Source organism: Jaculus jaculus, chromosome 2 (assembly GCF_020740685.1).
Source record: "Jaculus jaculus isolate mJacJac1 chromosome 2, mJacJac1.mat.Y.cur, whole genome shotgun sequence".
Taxonomy (NCBI): Eukaryota; Metazoa; Chordata; class Mammalia; order Rodentia; family Dipodidae; genus Jaculus; species Jaculus jaculus.
The window spans coordinates 168,560,421-168,583,145 of record NC_059103.1 but is presented as its reverse complement, the minus strand read 5'-3'; the positions used below and the strand labels follow the sequence as shown (position 1 = coordinate 168,583,145).

At 46.9% G+C, this 22,725-nt stretch overlaps 1 pseudogene; it reads right to left on the bottom strand.

The window, feature by feature from the left end:
• Nucleotides 1-20,545: 20,545 nt before the first annotated feature.
• LOC101608140 lies at nt 20,546-20,940 on the bottom strand (annotated as a pseudogene).
• Nucleotides 20,941-22,725: the final 1,785 nt, after the last annotated feature.

The window sequence follows — 22,725 nt, the reverse complement described above, 5'->3', positions numbered from 1 at the left end:
GCCATCTCTCCAGCCCTCAGCCATAATTATTTTAAAGGCAGACACAGGGCTGGGAGATGGCTCAGCGGTTAACCACACTTATTTCCAAAGGCAACTGGCCTGGGTTTAATTCCCAAGCCACCCATGTAAGCCAGATACAAAAAAGGTGCAAGCGACTGTCTTGCATCTAGCATTCATTTGCAGTATCAGGAGACTGTAGTGCACTCATGCACACGTGCACACACAAACATGTGTGTGTGTGTGTAAATAAATAAATAGTGAGCAGCATTCCTGAGGACCAGCACCCAAGCTTGTCCTCTGGACCCCACACATATGCTGTGGTGGTTTGATTCAGGTGTCCCCCATAAACTTAGGTGTTCTGAATGCTAGGTTCCCAGCTGATGGAGATTTGGGAATTAATGCCTCCTGCAGGGAGTGTATTGTTGGGGGCGGGCTTATGGGCTTTATAGCCAGTTTCCCCTTGCCAGTGTTTGGCACACCCTCCTGTTGCTGTGGTCCACCTTCTGTTGGCCAGGGGGTGATGTCCACCCTCTGCTCATGCCATCGTTTTTCCCTGCCATCGTGGAGCTTCCCCTCGATCCTGTAAGCCAAAATAAATCTTTTTCCCAGAAGCTGCTCTTGGTTGGGTGATTTCTACCAGCAATGCGAACCGAACTGCAACATATGCATACCTACATTCAAACATGTATCCATACATAAACACACAGGCATTAAAAAAGATACCTTTTCAATGTTAAGGTAAATCAATGGGTCAAGAAAAAAACAGATAAGGCATGGATATAGGATGGAATCTAATGGGATCTAGTGGGAGGGGTAAGAAAATGGATAAATGAGGTGTAGTGGTTTCAGTCAGAAGTCTAGTCATAGCTAAAAGATCAGATGCAGAAATGGATTTTGTAGGCTTGGCTGGCTTACAGGGGGAATAAAGAAGAACTTTGTCTGGACTGGGCTAAAGGCAGGTTGGGTGAGAAGCTAGCTGTGTTCTTCCTGTGTCCTGAAAACTTGAGCAGGACTGCGTTGAAAAGAAATGGACTGAGCCAGTAAACTCAGTAAACTCGTATGTTCTGAACGCTTGGTCCCCAGCTGACAGCAATTTTGGAAGTGGAGCCTTGCTGGAGGAGGTGTGTTATCTACCCCCTTCCTGGAGCTGGGCTCATTCTCCTGCCACGGGTTTCCACCGCTGTAGCATGGAAGTGACGTCCAGCCTCTGTCCATGTCTTGCTTTCCCCTGTCATCATGGAAGTTCCTTCAAGACTGTAAGCCAAAATTAAAAACTTTTCCTCATGGGCTAGAGAGATGGATCAGCAGTTAAGGTGCTTGCCTGCAAAGCCTAAGGACCCAGATTTGATTGCCCAGTACCTACATAAAGCCGGTTGCACAGAGTGGCACATGCATCTGGAGTTCATTTGCAGTGGCTAGAGACCCTGCAACACCCATTCTCTCTTCTATCTTTCTCTCTCGCTCTTTGCTTGCAAGTAAATAAATTTACATTTAAATTTAAAGGACAACAACAACAAAAATCTTTCCTCACATCGGGTGCTTTATCCCAGCAACAATTAACAGGAAGGTAACTACAGGGGCTGGAGAGATGGCTTAGCAGTTAAGGTGCTTGCCTACAAAGCGTAAGGACCCAGATTTGATTCCCTAGGACCCACATAAACCAGATGCACAAAGTGGCACATGCATCTGGAGTTTGCTTACAATGGCTGGAGGCTCTGGAGCAGCCATATTCTCACCCCACCACCTCTTTCTCTCTCTCTCAAATAAATAAATAAGGCCTGGTGTAGTGGCGCATGTCTTTAATCCCAGCACTCAGGAGGCAGAGGTAGGAGGATTGCCATGAGTTTGAGGACACCCTGAGAATACAGAGTGAATTCCAAGTCAGCCTGAGCTACAGTGAGACCCTACCTCAAAAAAAAAAAAAAAAGACAAATAAATAAATAAAATATTTTTAAACAAAAAAGAAGGTAACTACACCAGATAATTGCTACCAGAGGAGTAGGGTTGTTGTTGATAGAAACCTGGTTGTGTGGTTTTTGATCTTTTGGAACTTATTTGCAGAGATAATGTAGAAGGATTTGAAACTTTGGCCTAAGAGATGCCTTACAGTGTTGAAGGCACAGTTTGATGGACTATTCTAGTCATAGCTGAAAGATCAGATGCAGAAATGGATTTTGTAGGCTTGGCTTACAGGGGAAATAAAGAATAAGGACTGGGCTAAAGGCAGTTTGTGTGAGAAGCTAGCTGTGTTCTTCCTGTGTCCTGAAAACTTGAGCAGGACTGCGTTGAAAAGAAATGGACTGAGCCAGGCATGGTGGCGCACGCCTTTAATCCCAGCACTTGGGAGGCAGAGGTAGGAGGATCACAGAGAGTTCGAGGCCACCCTGAGACTACATAGTGAATTTCAGGTCAGACTGGGCTAGCGTGAGATTCTACCTCAAAAAAAAAAAGAAAAGAAAAGAAAAGAAAAGAAAAGAAAAGAAAAGAAAAGAAAAGAAAAGAAAAGAAAAGAAAAGAAAAGGACTGGTGGGAGCAGAAGGATATGGCACACAGAGAAATGAAAGTTTCAGGCTAGAGGTACATGCCTGTTTCAGCTGCAATTGTTTGAGAGATTACCACCATTGAGACTGAGCAAGCTGTACTGCTTTGGGACAGCAGAAAGGATGTTAACTCATTTGGAAGTAGAATGCCTGAATGCTGAAGGAGTGCCTTGATTTGCAACATGATTTTTGTTTGTTTTCTTTTCATTTTTTTTTTTCAAGGTAGGGTGTCATTCTAGCCCAGGCTGATCTTGAATTCACTATGTAGTCCTAGGCTGGCCTCAAATTCATGGCGATCTTCCTACCTCTGCATCCCAAGTGCTGGGATTAAAGGCGTGTGCCAATACACCTTGCTCCTGGTTTGGTTTTTGTAAATAACCACTGGGTGGTGTAACATAGGGTTGTTGGAATCCCTGAATTGAGGCCTAATGGAGCCTTAAGGATGAACCATAGATAGCTTGCAATGGAGGCATATACATACATACATACATACATACATACATATATATTTTTTGGGGGGGGGGGAGCCAGAACTGTGAGATAGCTGGCAAGGACAGCTGCTGGCTCAGAATGGAGTTTTCCGTGGGCTGTGAGAAGCCCAGATGGAGGGGCTGAATTGGAACCCCAGAGATTTCAATGTGGGTCCCTGATGGACATAGAGCTGCAGGATTTGATATTTGTCCTGCTTGTCTTAGTTCTCGCATTAGTTCCTTGCTATGGCCAATGCCATCTTCTGTGGCATGAATGTTTCTTCTTGGTCATTATGTGTTTTTGGTTTTATAGTCTCACAGTGAAGAGACCTTGGTCCAGGGTATGTTTAAACAGTATTTGGATTGCAAAAACTATGCGACTTTTAAAGTTGGACTGAATGCATTTTACATACAACATGGATGGTCATGAGTTTATGTAGGTCAGGAGAGAATGTGGTGGTTTGAACCAGATGTCCCCCACAAGCTCATGTTCTGAATTCCTGGTCCCAGCTAATGGAAATTTGGGAAGCAGAGCCTTGCTGGAGGAGATATGTTGTTGGGGATGGGCTTATGGGTGTCATAGCCAGCTCCCCATTGCCAGAGATTGGCTCACTCTTTTGCTGCTGTTTTCCACCTGCTGTGGCAGAGATGACATCCAGCCTCTGCTCATGCCATGCTTTTCCCTGCCATCATGAAGCTTCCCCTTGAGACTGTAAACTAAAATAAATCCTTTCCTCCCATCAGTTACTTTTAGCCCAGTGCTTTCTCCCAGAAACAAGAAGGTAACTACAACATGGAGGGAGTGGGATCAATGCCAAAAAAAAAGAAAGAAAGAAATTAAAATGCCTTTTGAATCTCTCAGTATCTTTACTTCTAAATTGTTTGGAATACAGCAGTTTCTGGATCCATATATGATACTGTTACTAGAAATCTTTTTTTGTTTTGTTTTTGTTTTTGTTTTTGTTTTTCGAGGTAGGGCCTCACTCTAGCCCAGGCTGACCTGGAATTCACTATGGAGTCTCAGGGTGGCCTCGAACTCACGGCAATCCTCCTACCTCTGCCTCCCAAGTGCTGGGATTAAAGGTGTGCGCTATCAGTCCCAATTTACATAAGGACAGTTAGCCTTTTAATGTGCCCCAAAAGCATACATTCATTGACCCTACAACTTATGTACCCATTATGTTATTCTTTAAACTTACCTTTAAAAGGACAATACAAAGTGTTATCCAACCCTTGCAGGCATGAAGTTACACCCTCAAGGCAAGTTACTGAATCAAAGCTGAAATTCCTGGACCTGTTTTAGTCAGTTGATTTCCGTAAGTATCCTTAACTACCATTGCTGAGGTCATTGTTGGCTAACATGTCTTCCCTGAGCAGTACTTTGTTCATAATAGTTGACAGAGCTCCCTGTCCAGAGAGTTCACAAGGCAATTTCCTTTCTTTCAAAGAATGGTGCTTTGGGAAACATCGTCACCTCACATTTCGGTTCACATGACAATTCCTCCCATCTTTTTTCCCTCTCCAATCCACACTGAACCTGTCTGTTCGTCCGTGATGTCTCTTATGTCCCCTTCACTTTGCATCCTGCGATGGTCACAGCTCTAGACCTGGCCCTTATTCACAAGAGAACTTCAAAAGCCTTGGCAGATATTGCCAGTAGTCTCCCAAACATTCCCTGTCCTTCTCTGGTAAGAACCATCACTCTCCACTGGGACACGTGATGGGCTGGAATGACAGCCATAAGTGCTGGTCCTTCCCCTTCCCTGCCAGGTAAATAAGGACTGGCTACTGGCAGGAAGTGGGCACGGTGCCTACAACTTATGAAAAGCCTCCTACTCACTGGAAGATCACAGGGTGGTGGTCTTCCAACTTTATTCCTTCTCAGCTCCTGCAATGAGGACATCCTGACTGGAGAATGAACAGTTGTCTTGAACCATAAGGCCACAGCAGTAGAAGCCACACCCAGTGAAAGCAGCAAGGTGCGGACAGGATGGTGAGCCCCTGATACCTGGAACTCTGCCTCCAGCTTTCTTAACCCCAAGACAGAAACAATCTTCCCGGGCTGGAGAGATGGCTTAACGGTTAAGCGCTTGCCTGTGAAGCCTAAGGACCCTGGTTCAAGGCTCGATTCCCTAGGACCCACATTAGCCAGATGCGCAAGGGGGCGCATGTGTCTGGAGTTCATTTGCAGTGGCTGGAGGCCCTGGTGCTCCCATTCTTTCTCTTTCTCTCCCTCTTTCTCTGTCTGTCGCTCTTAAATAAATAAATAAAAGTAAAACAAAAAATTTTTTTAAAGTGCTCTTCCCTCTTTAAGCCCCTATTATTTCAGACTCTCTGTAACTTGTAGCTGGCCTAGTCTTCATTAATGGACTATTTCCAAGTCTGTCCCTTTGAACTCCTCTGGTACCAGTAATAAATTCCAGCTTGCAGACACAGTATTGTGCTTACTATGTTCCCACGCGACAACTGTCAGTGACTGCCTTGTCCCAGCGGAGTCAAACCTAGACTGCTTAAATCAGCATTCAAAGTCCCGAAATCTGGACTATGTGACAAGGCTAACCTCATCGACCCCAAGAACACTGCCAGCCCCCTCCTACACACACGCACGCACGCACGCACGCACGCTCCTCAGCATTAACCCTCCATCGCAGACCTGTACCTCCACACAACGTCTCTTCATTTCTCCCACTTGAATGGCGCACAATGGACACATTGGGTGAGTTGTCACTCTTTCGAAATGGAGAGTGGACCGAAGCATCTAACCCTTGACAACAAAACAGATAAATTATGACATAAAGAGATATTGTAGCAATAAGCAAAAATAGGGCCTATTTGTGGTATATAACATGATAAACTATGAACATCATATTGAACAAAATAAAATCCAAAAAATGGATAAAACTAATCTATAGTCCTAAAAATGCCTTGGGGAGTTAGCACACAGAAATGAGTTTAAAGTGAGCTATTTGTTTATAGGTCAGATTGCTGTTTACATATGTGTTCTTATCATGAAAATTAATCCTTGATTGGTGTACTTTTCTGTATGTAGGCTTCAATAAAAGTTTATTTAAGCCGGGCATGGTGGCTCACACCTTTAATCCTAGCACTCAGGAGGCAGAGGTAGCTGGATCACCATGAGTTCAAGGCCACCCTGAGGCTACATAGTGAATTCCAGGTCAGCTCTGACTAGAGCAAGACCCTACCTCAAAAAAAAAAAAGTTTATTTTAAAAAAAATAGGCTGGGCACGGCAGTACATACCTTGAATCCCAGCACTTGGGAAGCAGACGTAGGAGGATTTCTGTGAGTTCAAGGCCACCCTGAGACTACATAGTGAATTCCAGGTCAGCCTGGGCCATAGCAAGACCCTACCTCAAAAAAACAAAACACACACACACAAAGTGCTGGAGGGATTGCTTAGCAGTTAAGGCACTTGCCTAAAAATCCAAAGGACCCAAGTTCAATTTCCTAGGACCCACGTAATCCAGATGCATAAGGTGGTGCATATGTGTGGAGTTCATTAGCAGTGGCTGAAGGCCCTGGCATGCCCATTCATTACCTCTCCCCTCCCTCCCTCTACCTCTCCCTCTGTCCTCCTCCTTCTCTCTCTCTCTCTTTCTCCATATATATATATATATATAGATAGATAGATAGATAGATAGATAGATGTCTTCCAAATAAATAAAATGAAATATTTTTTAAAATAGTAAAAGTAGTTGTTCTGGCTTGAATGTAAAATGCCCCTCATCAGTTAATGTGTTTGAACACCATTCCCCAGCTGCTGTTACTGTTCAGGAAGGTTGTGGAACTTTTAGGAGGTGGAGCCGCACTGGAGCAAGTGGGTCATGGGGGGTAGGCCTTGATGCTTTATAGCCTGTCCCCACTTCCTTATTATAATAATGATCATTATTATTTTTAATATTTTTATTTATTTTCAAGCAGACAGAGAAAGAAAGTAGAGAAGACAATCAGATTAGATGCACCAGGGCCTCCTGCCACTGCGAATGAACTCCAGATGTAGGCACCACTTTGTGCATCTGGCTTTGCGCAGGTACTGGGGAAATGAACCAGGGTTGTTAGATTTTGCAGGCAAGCATCTTGACCACTGAGCTATCTCTCCACACCCCCAACACACACTCCCTTTTTGCCCTCTGCTTCCTGACTGTGGCTGCAATGTGAGCAACTGGCTTCTCGCTCCTGCCTCCATGCCTTCCCCTCCAAGATGGAATATATCTCTTAGCAACTATAAACCACATTAAATCCTTTCCTTTCTTAAATTGCTTCCTGTCAGGTCACAGCAACGAGTAAATTAACTAATATGCTAATCTGTAATGATAGAAGTCAAATTAGTAGGTGCCCTCAGGAAGTTTATGGTTATTAATTTGGGGTTAAAGGGGAGTTTCGTGGGTACAGATCTTGGAAGTGGTTACATGAAAATGTGTACTTTGTAAAACTTCACTGAGCTATATTTCCTATGGCACACACATCTTTACTATTTATTTACTTAGCAGTGCTTAAGATTGAACCCAGGATCTTTTATTATTATGATTTGAAAGAGAGATACATAAATAGGCAGGTAGAGAGAGAATGGACACACCAGGGCCTCCAGCCTCTGCAAACGAACTCCAGATGCAAGCGCCACTTTGTGCATCTGGCTTACATGGGTCCTGGAGAATTGAACCTGGGTCCTTTGGCTTTGCAGGCAAGCGCCTTAACCACAAAGACATCCTTCCAGCCCATGAATCCAGGATCTTGAACATGCTAGGCAAGCACTTTACCACTGAGTTGCATCCCCAAATACATGTTCTTGTGATGAAGAATTTACTGAACAGAGAAATATGTTGTACTAAAGTAGGCTTCATTATCAGACATTGCCACAAACCCCAGGAAAGTGAGTGATTAGAGCTGAAATGGGAATTTTAGAGAAAGCTTCACAGGGGGTTCTCTCTTGAAAGGGCCATTGAATGTCTTATCAAAGAGGGTGACTAATAAGAATGAGGCTCCACAGCTGTTCATCGCCTGCAGCTCCCCTTATGGCCCAGAATGATTAAGGGTGCCAATCAGATGACCTTAAAATTTCCTTGAAAGCAGGGAGATGCCAGGTGTAGTAGAACACACTCCTGTAATCCCTGCACACAGGAGGCTGGGTGAGAAGGCCAGCCTTGAGAGACACTGACTCAACATTAAACAGGGAGATAGGGTTGGAGAGATGGCTTAGCGGTTAAGCGCTTACCTGTGAAGCCTAAGGACCCCGGTTCAAGGCTTGATTCCCCAGGACCCACATTAGCCAGATGCACAAGGGGGCACAAGCGTCTGGAGTTTGCTTGCAGCGGCTGGAGGCCTTGGCGCGCCTATTCTCTCTCTCTCTCTTTCTCTGTCTCTCTCAAATAAATAAATAGACAAAAAAAATTAAATAGGGAAACAACCTGAATTGTCCAGTAATCTCGAGGTGATCACAGATTCCTTACTAAAAGAAGCAGAAGAGGGCTGGAGAGATGGCTTAGAGGTTAAGGCGTTTGCCTGCAAAGCCTAAGGACCCAGGTTTAATTCCCCAGGTCCCACATAAACCAGATGCACAAGGGGCACATGTGTCTGGGGTAGATCTGCAGTGGCTACAGGCCTTGGTGTACCCATTCTCTCTTTGTCTGTCTCTCTTCTATCTCTCTCGCTCTCTGCTTGCAAATGAATAAATAAATAGATATAAAAAATTATTTAAAAAAAAAAAAAAGCAAGGCCAGTAAGTTAAAAAGGAGGCATAAGGGAAGAAAAAGGAAGGAAGGAGGGTACTTAATAGGTTGATATTGTATATATGTAAGTACAATGATTGACATGGGGAGGTAATATGATGGAGAATGGAATTTCAAAGGGGAAAGTGGGGGGGGAGAGGGAATTAGCATGGGATATTTTTTTATAATCATGGAAAATGCTAACAAAAAATTTAAAAAAAAAAAAAGCAGAAGAAGAAGAAGAAAGATCCCAAAGGTGGTAGTGTGATGGTAATACCTTGAAGATAGGAAGGGCTAGAGACCAAATGGTGTGTGCAACCTCTGAAAGGTGGAAAGGGAAGAAAACGATTCCCTCCCAGAGCCTGCAGAAGGCCCCAGGCCCGCTGCTACCTCACCTTCAGCACATTTCAGTTCCCAGAACACTAAGTTAACAAATGTGTGCTTCTTTAAGTCACTGTTTGTAGTAACTTGTCATAGCAACTATAGGAAACTAATACAGACATGGGGCTTCTCAGGGAAGGCAAACATCAAAAGGCACGGTTTTTCTTAGCAAAGACCTTGCCCTGGGGGTGGAGGCATTCTTTGTATGCCACTGGAAAGGGAGGAGAAGGAGTTAGAAATTTCTGGGCTGAAAAAGTCAGAAAATGCTGTTGATATGGAGATAGCCTATCCTAAGAGACTAGAGTGAGAAGTTGGGCGTTAGTCACAGGAAGGGAGAAAGCACAAAAAGAAAGCAGTGGCTACTTCTGGTCCAAGTCTAAAGCAGCCCAGCTTCACAAAAGGACTCTGCAGAATTAAAGGTCTTAGGATAGGGGCTGGAGAGATGGCTTAGCAGTTAGGGCATTTGCCTGCAAAGCCAAAGGATCCTGGTTCGATTCTCCAGAACCCACATAAGCCAGATGCACAAGGAGGCACATGGATCTGGAGTTCATTGGCAGTGGCTGGAGGCCCTGGCATACCCATTCTCTCTCTCTCTCAAATAAATAAATAAAATATTTTTATTAAAAAAATATATATCTGAGCCGGGCGTGGTGGTGCACGCCTTTAATCCCAGCACTTGGGAGGCAGAGGTAGGAGGATTGCCATGAGTTCAAGGCCACCCTGAGATGACAGAGTTAATTCCAGGTCGGCCTGGACCAGAGTGAGACACTACCTCAAAAAAACAAAAAAGAAAAGTTCTTAGTATAGGAAATCAGCCTTGATTTTTTTTCCACCCAGCCTCGATGTAATTACAAGGGTCTTTCAAAAAGAGAGACAGGGAGAGATTGCTCAGTGGTCAAGGCACTAGCCTGCAAAGCCTAACAACCCAGGTTTAAGTACCCAGTACCCACGTAAAGCCAGATGCACAAGGTGGTGCATGCATCTGGAGTTCCTTTGCAGCAGCAAGAGGCCCTGGAGCACCCATTCTCATTCTTTCTCCCACCTCCCCACCCGCTGCTTGCAAATAAATAAATGCAAGATGCCAGTAAAATAAAATAAAATGAAAGGAGACAGTAATAAGGAGGAGGGCAACCAAGAACTGGAAGAGGAACAGAAGGAAAGAGGAACAGAGCGGGGCAGGCACACAGGAAGAGAAAGACAGGCACATACAGAGGGAAACAGAGAGGTTTGAAGATGCTGTTTCTGGCTCTGAAGACAGAAGCAGGAGTTAGGAGCCAAGAAATATGGTCAGTTTTTGAAGTCAGAAAATGTGAGGGGATAGGTTTTCCCTAGAGCCAACGGAGGGAGTGTGCCTGGCTGACACCTTGATTTTGTTCCATGAGACCCATTTCAGACTTGCGATACAAGTGAGCATGAAGCCACTACAAGAGCAGCTATCTGTTATGTCAGCCACAGAGAACTACCACAATACCCTAAAGCAGCGACGAGGAGTCTAATGGGCGGTGAGCCACGCATTCCACAGGTAGACAAAGGTTCCTCTGACGATTTTTTTTTATTTGAGAGTGACAGACAGAGAGAGAAAGAGGCAAAGACAGAGAGAATGGGCGCGCCAGAAGCCTCCAGCCACTGCAAACGAACTCCAGACGCATGTACCCCTCGTGCATCTGGCTAACGTGGGTCCTGGGGAATCGAGCCTCGAACTGGGGTCCTTAGGCTTCACAGGCAAGCACTTTAACCGCTAAGCCATCTCTCCAGCCCAGTCACTCATTTTTTACGTGCAGGTATTTTGTGAAAACTTAGGTTTCAATCAACTCATTCTTCACACTTACAAATACTCTATACACTGTATTGAATAAGTTCACAGCAATTATGTCATGTTACTCTCAAAACCACCCTGTGATATTGTATCATACCCATTCGAGGCCAAGATAATAAGTATAGCTATGAAGTACTGAGCATTTACCCGGAGCCAGACACCACATTACACATTCCAGATGTGCGAGCTAGGTTCGTTTTTCCAGCAATGCTATTCATTATTTATAGATGAGGAAACTGAGGCACAGAGCCCAGGTCACTTTTCAAGTCCTTACAGGTGTGAGGGGCTGGGATTGAAGGGCAGTCATTTTGGAGCTGTACTACAGTCAAAGTCACTGACCCCAGCTACTGACAACACCCCAAGTCCCTGGAATGCAGCCCACGTCTGCTGCCAAGCCCACTTTGGGCAGTGGTGACTCTCCGACTGCTAAGCCATATGAGTTCAAGGATGACCTCATGGGCTGGAGCTCCAAGAAACCCCTGGACTTGGAAAGAGCCCCCGGCACTGTTTCCTAGCAACAGTAAGACATGTGCCACTGTCCTGAATATGAGCCTCCTTCTCTCTCTGACCCCCCTGGGTTACCCCCACATGCACATTAAACTGGGAGAGAGTCCCTTAGCTTTCTACATACAGGGAACCAGGTTTCCTGGGAAAAGGCTGCACATGCTGGAGACTAGGGAATGAATCCCAGGGGAGCTTCCGGAAGCCCTTACTGACCTATGTGGCTGCTCTCATCTCTTGCTAACCTCAGCATTGCCTCCATCACTGCCCATCCAGTCTGCTTTTCCTGAGATGGGGTCATCTCACCCTCTCTCCTTCCCCACACCCACCTCAACCCTTGTCTTCTCTTAGTTATGGGTGAGAACTGCTTCTAGGCAAACTGTTGGTCTTTTCCAGACTCTCCAGTGGGGCTCATAGTCTTTCCTTGTCTTTCAAGGAGCAGCATCTCTTTATTTTTATGTAAACCTTGGCCTCATTCAACTGCTTTATTTTTTTATTTTTTTATTTTTTTTTGAGACAGTCTCCTGGAGTTCAGACTGACATCAAACTCACTATGTAACCAAGAATGACCTTGAACTCCAGATCCTCTTGCACTTGGATCCCCCTCCAAGTGCTGGGATTACAATCATACACCACCAAGCCTGGCTTTCAGCCGCCTTTTGCTGACAGAAATATATGGTGTTAGCTGACAGGAGTTGAGGGTGTGACAATCGTCCGAGGGTGTCTCAGACGTGCACAGCTTTCACAATTCCACCCATGATGAGCTCAGGCCTGTGCACTCTCTGACTTGGGGAGCCAGGTCTGTAGAAGAGGCCAGTTGATTTGGGGGCCTGAGGCTGAATTCTGTCAGCTAGATTAGCAGTGTGGACGGCCATGGAACTAGAAGGTGAAGCGAGAAGCACCTGCTTTCTTCTCTGAGGTTTTGAAGGCACCCAATTTAAAACAATTTTTTCCAGGTCACAAACCCACCTTCCTATCTGAAGTGGCCTTGTGAAGGCATGTCTTTGAAAGCAGGCAGGGAGGATTGTGCAGGAGTGGACCCTGGCATGGGAAACTGCAGTGACTACATACACATGGATTTTCTACCATCCTTCTGTCTCCACCCAGAGGCTTTCTCCCCAGATTGGGGTGGGGGTAAGTTCATTGCTCATGCCAACCCCCTACTTTTTCTGGGCAGCAGGGAGTGGACCTCACCACCTTAACCTGAGGAGACGCCTAGGACAAATCTCAGAACTTGTTATCTCTCATGTGGTCCCCACAGGTACGTAGGCAGTCATTCCCACTAGATGGACAGAAAAGAGGCACTGCCTTGTTAACTGCCTCCAGGAATCCCAGCCTGCAAAGCTGGGCAGCGGAGGGGCTTGAACCAGACACGCTGACCCTGGAGGCTCTGTCTTTGACCCTGACCCCTGCAGCCTCTTGACTGTCCCATTCCCCCAAAAGGCCTAGGGAAATGCACTTGGTGAAGATGCACTGTGGAATTACGGTGATTTGTGACTATCTGCAAGCGGGCAATGGGAATGCGTGTCCCCTAAGGACAGTTCCTCCCTGTGCACCCAGCCCTGAGGACCCTCCCCAGAGAGTTCCTCGGGTTTTTTTTATTATTATTACTATTTTTATTTTTCCTGTCTTCTCCTCAAACCGACCTCCAGACTTCCAGGCAGTACCACAAAATGCCCTTTCTCCCTCCCTCTTCTGCAAGACAGGGAAGCCCGCGCCGCAGCCGCCGTCAGAGAGGAAGAGCGGAAGCCCGCATGGCACGGGGGTAGAAACATCAGCCCACGGGGGAGGGTCAGTGGGACTCTCTCACCGGCTCAACAAGTCTCCGGTTCCCCAGGTGGAGTGCCCCGGGTCCGGGCTTCCCCCGCCGCGGGCACAGCGCCCCCACGGGGCACTCCGGGGCCGCTGCGGTGCAGTGCGTCCCGCGCGGGGAGCGCGCTCCGCTCGCTAGCCCGGGGTGGCGGCACTTCTCCGGGCCGAGGAGCCGGGCCAGCGCCGCCTCCTTCTCCCCGGAAGGGGGTCAAGCAGCGCCCGGCTACCGGGGAGACGCTACATGGCGAGGGCGCCGATTCGGTGTCCGCCCCCCATTCCGTCCGTCCGTGCGTCTGTCTGTCTGTCTGCACGCCGGGGTGTCCGGAGCCCGGTGGACAGCGCGCCGCGCTCACCTGCAGCAGCAGCCGCCGCCGCCGCGGGCGCCCGGGAAGCGAGGCAGGGGCGCAGCCCCGCGGGTCGGTCTCGGTCTCCGGCCGGCGGGCCGAGGGCCGCGGGGCGCTCCGGGCCCTTGTCGGGGACCGCTCCGGGGAGGCGAGGAAGAAGCCCGAGCCGCTGCCACTGTCTCCGGCGTCGCCGCCTCCTCCAAGTCCCATCCCAGAGCGCTGCTCCGGTCGCCCGCTGGCTGCCTGCGAGACTCCGGCGAGGGCGGGCGGGCGGGCGCGGGGAGGCGGCGCCGCGCGGGGGTGGGGAGCGGCCGGCCGGCCCGGAGGAGGGGTGTCCTCTTTGGGGGAAGGCGTGGAGAGGAGGCTGCGGGCGGCGAGGGTGGCTCCACCCCGCAGGCAACCCTCCCCGCCCCCCCCCCGTGCTCCCCCAAACCCCGCACCCAGCAGAGCTGGCGGGAGCGGTCTCCAGGGCCACAGTGGGCTTTGGCCGTTTGCAGGCACGGGGATGCGGAGGTACCTCCTGGAGAGCTGAGACGGACGCACGTCCTGCCAGAGGTCCCGTAACTTGTACGTGGAATCATTTTCTGCCCCAGGCATCACCCATGCACCCCGACGAGGGAGAAAGAAGTGGTGAGGATAGGGATAATCGGTGACAAGTGCCAGGAGCTACCTTGGCAGCGTGCAGATGGCCCCCAGCAGCGCCAATACGTATAAACCAAGTGTCCACTGGCTGAGGACCAGTCCCTGGGGTAGGGAAATGGGTAAGGATACCAAGGCGAGGAGGAGACAAGATTGCTAGCCTGAAGGAGCAAAACGGAATCTAGTTCAGACAAGACTAGAAATTAAGGGGGAAGATCCTTGTAACTTTGTCAAGTGGGGGAGCCCTACCTCAGAGGGCAGGACTGGTCAGTGGCAGGGAAATGGGCTGTCCTCCCTGTTCTACCTCATCGGGGCTGACTGGGCTCCACAAGAGGCCAGGACATCTTCTGATGAAGACCCAGAATTCTATTCACAAACCATTAACCCAAGGCACCCGGTTCAGGTTCTAACAAGCCATTGGGAGAGTCAGAACTAGCTAGCGTCTAATCCTCTGGCTGTGTCCCTCTGATAATGTAATGTCTGTGTTGTGTAACTAACCAGCACTTCCGTTCCATGAGAATCGGTCTCCGGAATACAAATAAACGCCACGAACAAAAGCAGGTCTTCAGAAAAGCCAACCATAAAGCAAAGGGTTGACACACTCTGGCCATCAGGTAGCTCAGTGGCATTTTAAGGCCAAGTAGAAGAGGATTCATGGTCCTTTGTTCCTCACCAGCCCCAGGCTGCCTGCAATCAGAAATTCTTTCTTCCTGTATCTTTGGGAGGCAGAGGAAGGTGAAGGTCAGAAATCAGAGCATATACTAAGTGAGGTAACCCAGGCCCAGAAAGCCAAGCGCCACATGTTCTCTCTCATATGTGGATCCTAGCTACAGATGATTGGGCTTCTGCGTGAGAATGAAAATACTTAGTAGCAGAGGCCAGTAAGTTAAAAAGGAGACATAAAGGGAAGAGAAAGGAAGGGAGGATACTTAATAGGTTGATATTGTATATATGTAATTACAATGATTGTAATGGGGAGGTAATATGATGGAGAATGGAATTTCAAATGGGAAAGTGTGGGGGTGGGGAGGGAGGGAATTACCATAGGATATATTTTATAATCATGGAAAATGTTAATAAAAATTAAAAAATTTAAAAAAATGAAATCAGAGCAAAGTCTTCAGGAAATGTTTCATCTCTGAAGTCTTGGATCCCACGTTAGAAAATCCTTCCTGAGTTAAGGCCAGTGAAATCCCTTAGGGACTGGAGATGTTGAGTTAGTTTATGGAAACAGCATTTAGAATGTGTAGGCCTTTTCCAAGACACCAGTATGATCCAGTAATTTACCAGGAAAACAAAAGTATTCTGGAAGTCCTTCCAAATTTTAAGGAAATTGTGACTTAATAACTGATTCTAGTGACCCTGGTGTATGCCAACTAGAATGGGTGGTTTTCCCCAGGGAGCCTATTGGGATCCTTCAGAATGGGAAAGGCCATTTGGAGCCAGGCTGGGGCCTAGTCAAATAGGTTAAATGAGTTGTTCTAGCTTGTGGAACGATCTTCAGGTCTGCCAAAAAAAGAAAAAGTTCAGTGTCCTTAAATATGAAGTCAGGACGGTAATTTAACTTCCCACTTGCCTTGTCTAGAGGGAAACAGGGTGAACACAAGTTAATAAGGGCTGCTGGGGAAAGGGCCAATTTGGTCTTTTCTGTCAAAGGTCCTGCTACATGGTAGATGTGCAGAAAACCTTATTCAGAAGAAGCATGGGGCTAAGTTTGCCAGCTGTCATGTGGGCACTCGAGCAAGCAAGCAGGAAAGAGGGTATGTAGTGTCTGAAAACTCCCGAGTCTGTTAGAACTGTTAACTGCTCAGTCCCACTTTGGTAGCATTGCTAAACATCAGTCCCGGGTCGCTACCTCCTCTGAGTGTCTACTGGAGAGTAAGGATTGGAGGATTGAGGTTATTTGACCTAGGACTCATGAAGAGCCTCAAATGTAGACTTTCTTGTTTGTTTGTTTGTTGTTGTTGTTTTTTCAAGGTAGTGTATTGTCTCACTCTAGTCCAAGCTGACCTGGAATTCGTTATCTAGTCTCAAGGTGGCCTTGAACTCATGCCGATCCTACTTCCGCCTCCCTGGTGCTTGGATTAAAGGCGTACGCCAAATGTAGACTTTTGACATAAGCATTCACTTGTTCCTTGCAAACATTAGCTCTTTCTGTTTTGCACTAAAATTCTTACTTGACTGAAATGAGACTGCAGAAATGCAGAGGGGATCAAAGTATGAGGGAACTAAACAGATTGGCTTACTGACAGATAGCCTAAAATAAGTTTACTTGAGTAGATGAGCAGAAATGTAAGTTGCAGCCTCTCACTTTCCTGGTATAAACTCCTGTAACTCCCTTCTGTCCCCCTACAGAGGAGGGCAGGATACTTCCTCTGGGAGAGAAATCATCAGCCCATCAGAGTTTATCTGTTGAACCTACAGATATGGGACTGGGAAGGGAGTGTTGCAAGGTAGCTGGGTTTCCACAGCAATCCCAGGTAGGAACTTTCTAGAAAGACAATGGTTCCTTGTTTAGAGGATCCCTAGAAGATGACTAATGGTACCACTGCCCTGGGCAAAAAGAGTTCTCAATAAACCAACCCACCATCCCACCTTGTAAAGACAGGGTAATCAGGATGGGGGGGGGGACGGGAGGGGGGAGACTGTAGCAAGTCAAAAATTTATGTAGGAAAACAAAATGCACTTCAAGGAGGATTCAAATTTTTTTCATGTGATCTTGAGCTTAACCATGAGGTCCTATGAGCTGGGGCTGGGCCTTTTGCCTGTTTACAGATCTTTAACTCTATGCCAGGCTACCTACCGAGGCTTTACCTGGAGATCAGTGTTTGCAGAATCAAGCTGATAAAGGTATCCACCAGGAGTGAGACAATAAAGGCTGGAAAGACAGCTCAGAGGTTAAGTGCAAGTATGAAGTCCTGAGGGGGCCTGAAACCTCCCGAGTTCAAATCTCCGGAACCCTCATAAGCAGTGAGATATGACCAAACACACTTGTAACCCTAGTCCTGCAAAGGGGAACAGAGACCAGAGAACCGCTCAGGCTTGTGACAAAGTAGCAAGCAGGCTGCTGGTGAACACCTTTAATCCCAGCACTTGGAAGACAGAGGTAGGAGATTCACCGAGAGTTCGAGGCCACCCTGAGACTACATAGTGCATTCCAGGTCAGCCTGAGCTAGAGCGAGACCCTACCTTGAAAAAAAACAAAAAAAAAAAAAAACAAAAAGCAGCAAGCTCTGCTATCGGACAGTGACTCTGGCTCACACATGAATGGGTGGATGAGCGATGGAACGGGATACCTGCCGCTCGGCTCTGGCCACCACCACCACCACCACCAGCGCCGACAAGCTCCTGGAGCACCGCAAGGGAACACATCACATTACATACACACAAGCAAGAAAAGAATGAGACAATAGGGTGCAGGTGGGGGTAGTCTTTAAGCACAGGCAAGAATAAGTGGAAAAAGGATTTGTCTCCTTGGATATTGGCAAGGCTGAATGAGCCTGGCATGTGTGCAAGCAGCACAGATCGCTGCCCTCCCATCCTCAACCCTAGGAGCTGGCACCAAGGTGACCATGAGCAGAAGCCGATGGACTCACTGCTGTGACTATCAGCTCCCTTTTCTCAAAGACGTCAGTGAGGGCTGGAGAGATGGCTTAGCGGTTAAGTGCTTGCCTGTGAAGCCTAAGGACCCCGGATCGAGGCTCGGTTCCCCAGGTCCCACGTTAGCCAGATGCACAAGGGGGCGCACGCGTCTGGAGTTCGTTTGCAGAGGCTGGAAGCCCTGGCGCGCCCATTCTCTCTCTCTCCCTCTGTCTTTCTCTCTGTCTGTCACTCTCAAATAAATAAATAAAAAATGAACAAAAAATATTAAAAAAAAAAAAAGACGTTAGTGAGTCTATGTCTGCACGGGTCGTCTGGTACCAAATCTGAGACGCTTGTGCGCTGACCATGGGCTTTTGTTCTGAGACCCCCCAGCACGCTGGCAGAGTACAATAAGCACGGAGAGACTCAAGCATAACAAAAAGTTAGGACTTTTCCACGTGCTTTCTTGCCAATGAAAACCACTGTGACATGGTTATTACCAGAGTCCAAGAGGATAGGAAACCCTACAGATGGTTAGTGGAAAGAATAGTGTGAGGGACTGGCGAGAGCCACACATAAATCACAAGATGGAGAGAAAACAGATGCAGTGTAAGAAAGTGAACAATTTCATTGATAAAGAAGTCTCTGAGAAACAACAGAAATGCCTTGACTTATTTAGAACAAGAATTGACGAAGCAATTCTCAAATAGGGAAAGTGCCAGAAAATCACTGGCTACATACACACTACCTGTGAATAATATATATTTTTTTAAAAGGTTTGGGGGGGGGGTAAGGCAGAGAGATGATTTAGCGATTAAGGTGCTTGCCCGCGAAGTCTGAGGACCCAGTTTCCATGTAAGCCAAATGCACAAGATGGCACATGTGTCTGGAGGCCATTTGCAGAGGCTAGAGGCCCTGGTACACCCATTCTCTCTCTCTATCTGCCCCTCTCTCTCTCTCAAATAAGTAAGAAAAGAAAGTAAAGAGCTGGTGTGTGGGTACACACCTTTAATCCCAGCACCCAGGAGGCAGAGAGAGGTAGGAGGATCGCTGTGAGTTTCAAGGTCACCCTGAGACTACATAGTGCGTTCCTGGTCAGCCTAGGCTAGAGTGAGACCGTACCTTGAAAAACAAAAAAACAAACAAAAAATATTGAGAAGAGGATGTAGTAATGAAAGTTTTAAAGAGTTGAAATGTGTTGTTTTTTTTTTTCCTTTTCCTCTTAGAGCGAAATTTTGGTAGCCCTGGCCAGGTACCTGGCATGCAGGAATTCACATTGCTTTCTTACAGGATCATCAGATCTTATTTAAAGCAGAAGTGCCCGGAAGCGTATAAACACAGGAAATTTCCCTATATATACCTAAAGTCTCAAGGTTTAGATTTCGTCATTTACTGCTTCAATGACACAGTGATTACTGAAAAAAAAAAAGAGGCATGCTCTTGAGAGAAGGCATATCTAGTAATAATTTGCATTTACAGAGCTATATTGAACTAAGCTCTTACAAGAGGGACCTGATGACAAGAGTACTAAGAGCTTTTTTCTTTCTTTTTTTTTTACCGGGGACCCACACAGGAAGGGACTTGCCCAGTATGACTGGATGGTTCTGGGGGCAGCCAGGCCTGGCATTTTCTTGGCCCTGGATCCCAGAGTCTAGAGGTCTTGGGGGGGCTCCAGCCTGGTACCCCAAGTCCATTTAAAGAGGACCAGATGTGTGCCAAGCCCAGCTGCTGGGAGCCCTGGGCTGGAGCCACAGCACCCTGAGAGCCTCGCCAAGGCCCCAGGGAGGGACCGGGTTGGTGGCGGATTTGTGTTTCCACTTGATTTCCTCAGTTGTTTTCCAAACGTTAGTACTAAGAGCTTTTTTAAGTTCACATTTAAGCAGTGTATTAGCTAGCCTCTCATCTCAGTGGTCCTTTAATCTTTTTTCACAGATCAATCCTTTTATTACAGGCTTGATGCTCTATCACCTTTACAGTTCTGTAAAGTCAAGACCCTCACACACAAGTGCGATGACTCCTCCCTGTGGAGGCTGTGCTGGGCCTATCCTGCAGCAACCCTTCCCTTGGCCTTGTACAGAGGAATGAGTTCTTTCCCAGCGGGCTCTTCGGGGAGGAGTTGTCTTTGGGGGAACCAACCTCCTCAGAGTTCTTAAGAATCTTCAGTGAACACTGGAGGGTGGGATTATAGCTGGCTTTAATTTTCCTCATGTGCTTTGGTTGCTATTGTTTTCTGAGGCAGCGCCTTTCTCTAGCCCAGGCTGACCTGAAATTCACTATGTAGTCTCACGGTGGCCTCGAACTTCTGGCAATCTTCCTACCTCTGCCTCCTGAGTGCTCCCAAGTGGGATTAAAGGTGTGTGCCACCACCCCCAGCCTCATGTGCTTATTTTTATTCTAGTAAATACTTTTTGAGTTCCTTCTATTTTCCAGATGCATGCTAGGTGCTGGCAGAATAAGGGTCATAGAGACAGTGAGTTTCTAGCCTACCCGGGGATTACTGACATTTTAAAGTGAGTATCCAGAGTGTAAGAAATGGGGGAGTATGCCTCCCAAATTAGTGTTTCATAGAAGGCTTCTAGCAGGGAGTCACTGTCAAACTGAGATCCAAAGGATGTGTTATTGGCTTTGTTTCACAAACTTACAATGTTTCCTGGTGCCCAAGACATATCTGATTTTTTTTTTTTTTTTTTTGGAGTCCACTGAGGCATTTTATTCATGTTTGCTTTCTTTATACCCCTAGGAAAAAAATCCCAGGATTTTCCCTGCTGTGTGTTTTCGTCTTGCTTGTTGATGGTCCATAATGCCAGCTGAGGTTGTCGGTACAATGAAACCAAACTGACGGGATGGAAGCAAATTATTCTGCCATTTTTCTAAGTCTTTGAGCTGTACATCAAATCTGGGGCTGATCACTGCACACTTGTTTAACCTGCCTGTGAGGTTCACAACAATTTTCCCAGCCTGTGATCATCAATAATTTCAACCTCGCCAATGTAACCGTGCTTCATCATCACTGTTAGAAACCGGAGGATGACTTTGGAGCACGGCCTAATACGGACCTGGCGTTGGCCTCTTTTTTCACCATTGTTGATGCTCTTGAGAGCATCCACCAGGACATTCATGCACACCATGATGGCCGCACGGAAAGATGGCGGAAAGAGCTGATTTTTTTTTTTTTTTAATGTTTAAAAATGTGAACCCTCAGGGACACAGGAAAGTGTTTCGCCTCAGCGGGGCAGAATATGGCCTTTTTCCCTGTAGGAAATTACTGCTTTATTCGTGTGAAAATAGACAGTGATACAGGATTTCTGGGACAGGCAAGAAAGCAGGGACTCAAGACTCTGTGCTCCTCTGAGCTAGCACAAACACACTACATCACTGTCCTTACTCAGCATGTGGAGATCCAATGTTCCCCATGCCGTCTCCTCCATCAGGATCGGTGCAACTGAAAGAGTGCCTACTCTTCTCAAACAGAAATTCCCTGCTTAAAACAACCATTCTAAAACATCTGCTTCAGTGGGTCTTTCCTTCTGCCTGAACAAATTCTTTATCATAAAAAAGAAAAGTGAGGGGCTGGAGAGATGGCTCAGCGGTTAAAGAACTTGCCTGCAAAGCCGAAGGACCTTGGTTCGATTCCCCAGGACCCACATAAGCCACAAGGTGGCACATGTGTCCAGAGTTTGTTTACAGAGGCTGGAGGCCCTGGTGCTCGCTCTCTCTCTCTTTCTCTCAATCTCAAATAAATAAAAATATTTTTTTAAAAGAAACAAAAGTGGGGCTGGAGAGATGGCTTAGCACTCAAGGCACTTGCCTGCAAAGGCTGACCTAGGTTTGATTCCCCAGTAACCAAAACAATAAAAGGATCCATCTAAGTCTATATCTTTTCTATCTTGAGTTGTGTTAATTACAGTAGGTAGAAATCAACTGCAGTAGTTTGAATGGATGTTCCCCAATAGATACGGGAGTTTTAGTTCAGTTTATAATTTAGATCTCCAGCTACCTGGCTGGAGGTGTCAGTGTGGGTGGATCTTAGGATTTAATCCCATCCATGGTATGTTTGGGGGCAGACCCGTTTCCAGACGAAAGACATGCAGAGCGCTGGAGTTCTGCCATTATGGTTTCCTGGAGTGTGCTTGCTTGTGGTGGTGGTTTTACTCTGCTTGGACTTGTGGAAGGGGGCGACAGCTTTTTCTGCCATTATGGAACTTCTCCGCTATCTGTGACCATGCATGCGTTTGTTTACAGTGACTAAAGGCCCTGGTGTTCCCATTCTCGCTCTCTCTCTCTCAAAAAAAAAAAAAAAAAAACACAAATAGAGAGAGAGAGAGAGGGTGGGCCACCTCAAGAGTTCTCTGTGCCGTCGCTGTCATTAGAGCAGACCCTGTATCCTCTCAGAGCCCTTCCTGAGGTGAGATGCTACAAGTTAAGCTGGAGAGATGGCTTAGTGATTAACAAGCCTGCCTGCAAAGCCTAAGGACCCATGTTGGACTCTCTAGATTCGACACAAATCAGACACACAAAGGTGACGCAGGCGTAAGGTCGCACATGCCCACTAGGTGGCACAATTGTCTGGCGTTCAATAGCAGTGGCTGAGGCCTTGCGCATCTGGCTTATGTGAGTCCTGGAGATTCAAACCCGGATCCTTTGGCTTTGCAAGCAAATGCCTTAACTGCTAAACCATCTCTCCAGCCCTGATGTTAACATTTTTTCCCCAAATTTTTATTAACAACATCCATGATTATAAAAAATACCCCATGGTAATACCCTCCCTGCCCCCCACTTTCCCCTTTGAAACTCCATTCTCCATCATACCCCCTCTCTCCATCTCAATCAGTCTGTCTTTTAATTTTTATGTTATGCTGATGTTAACTTTTAGGTGAAGCCTATTTGGAGATCTTTGGGTGACTTGAAGTGTGCCC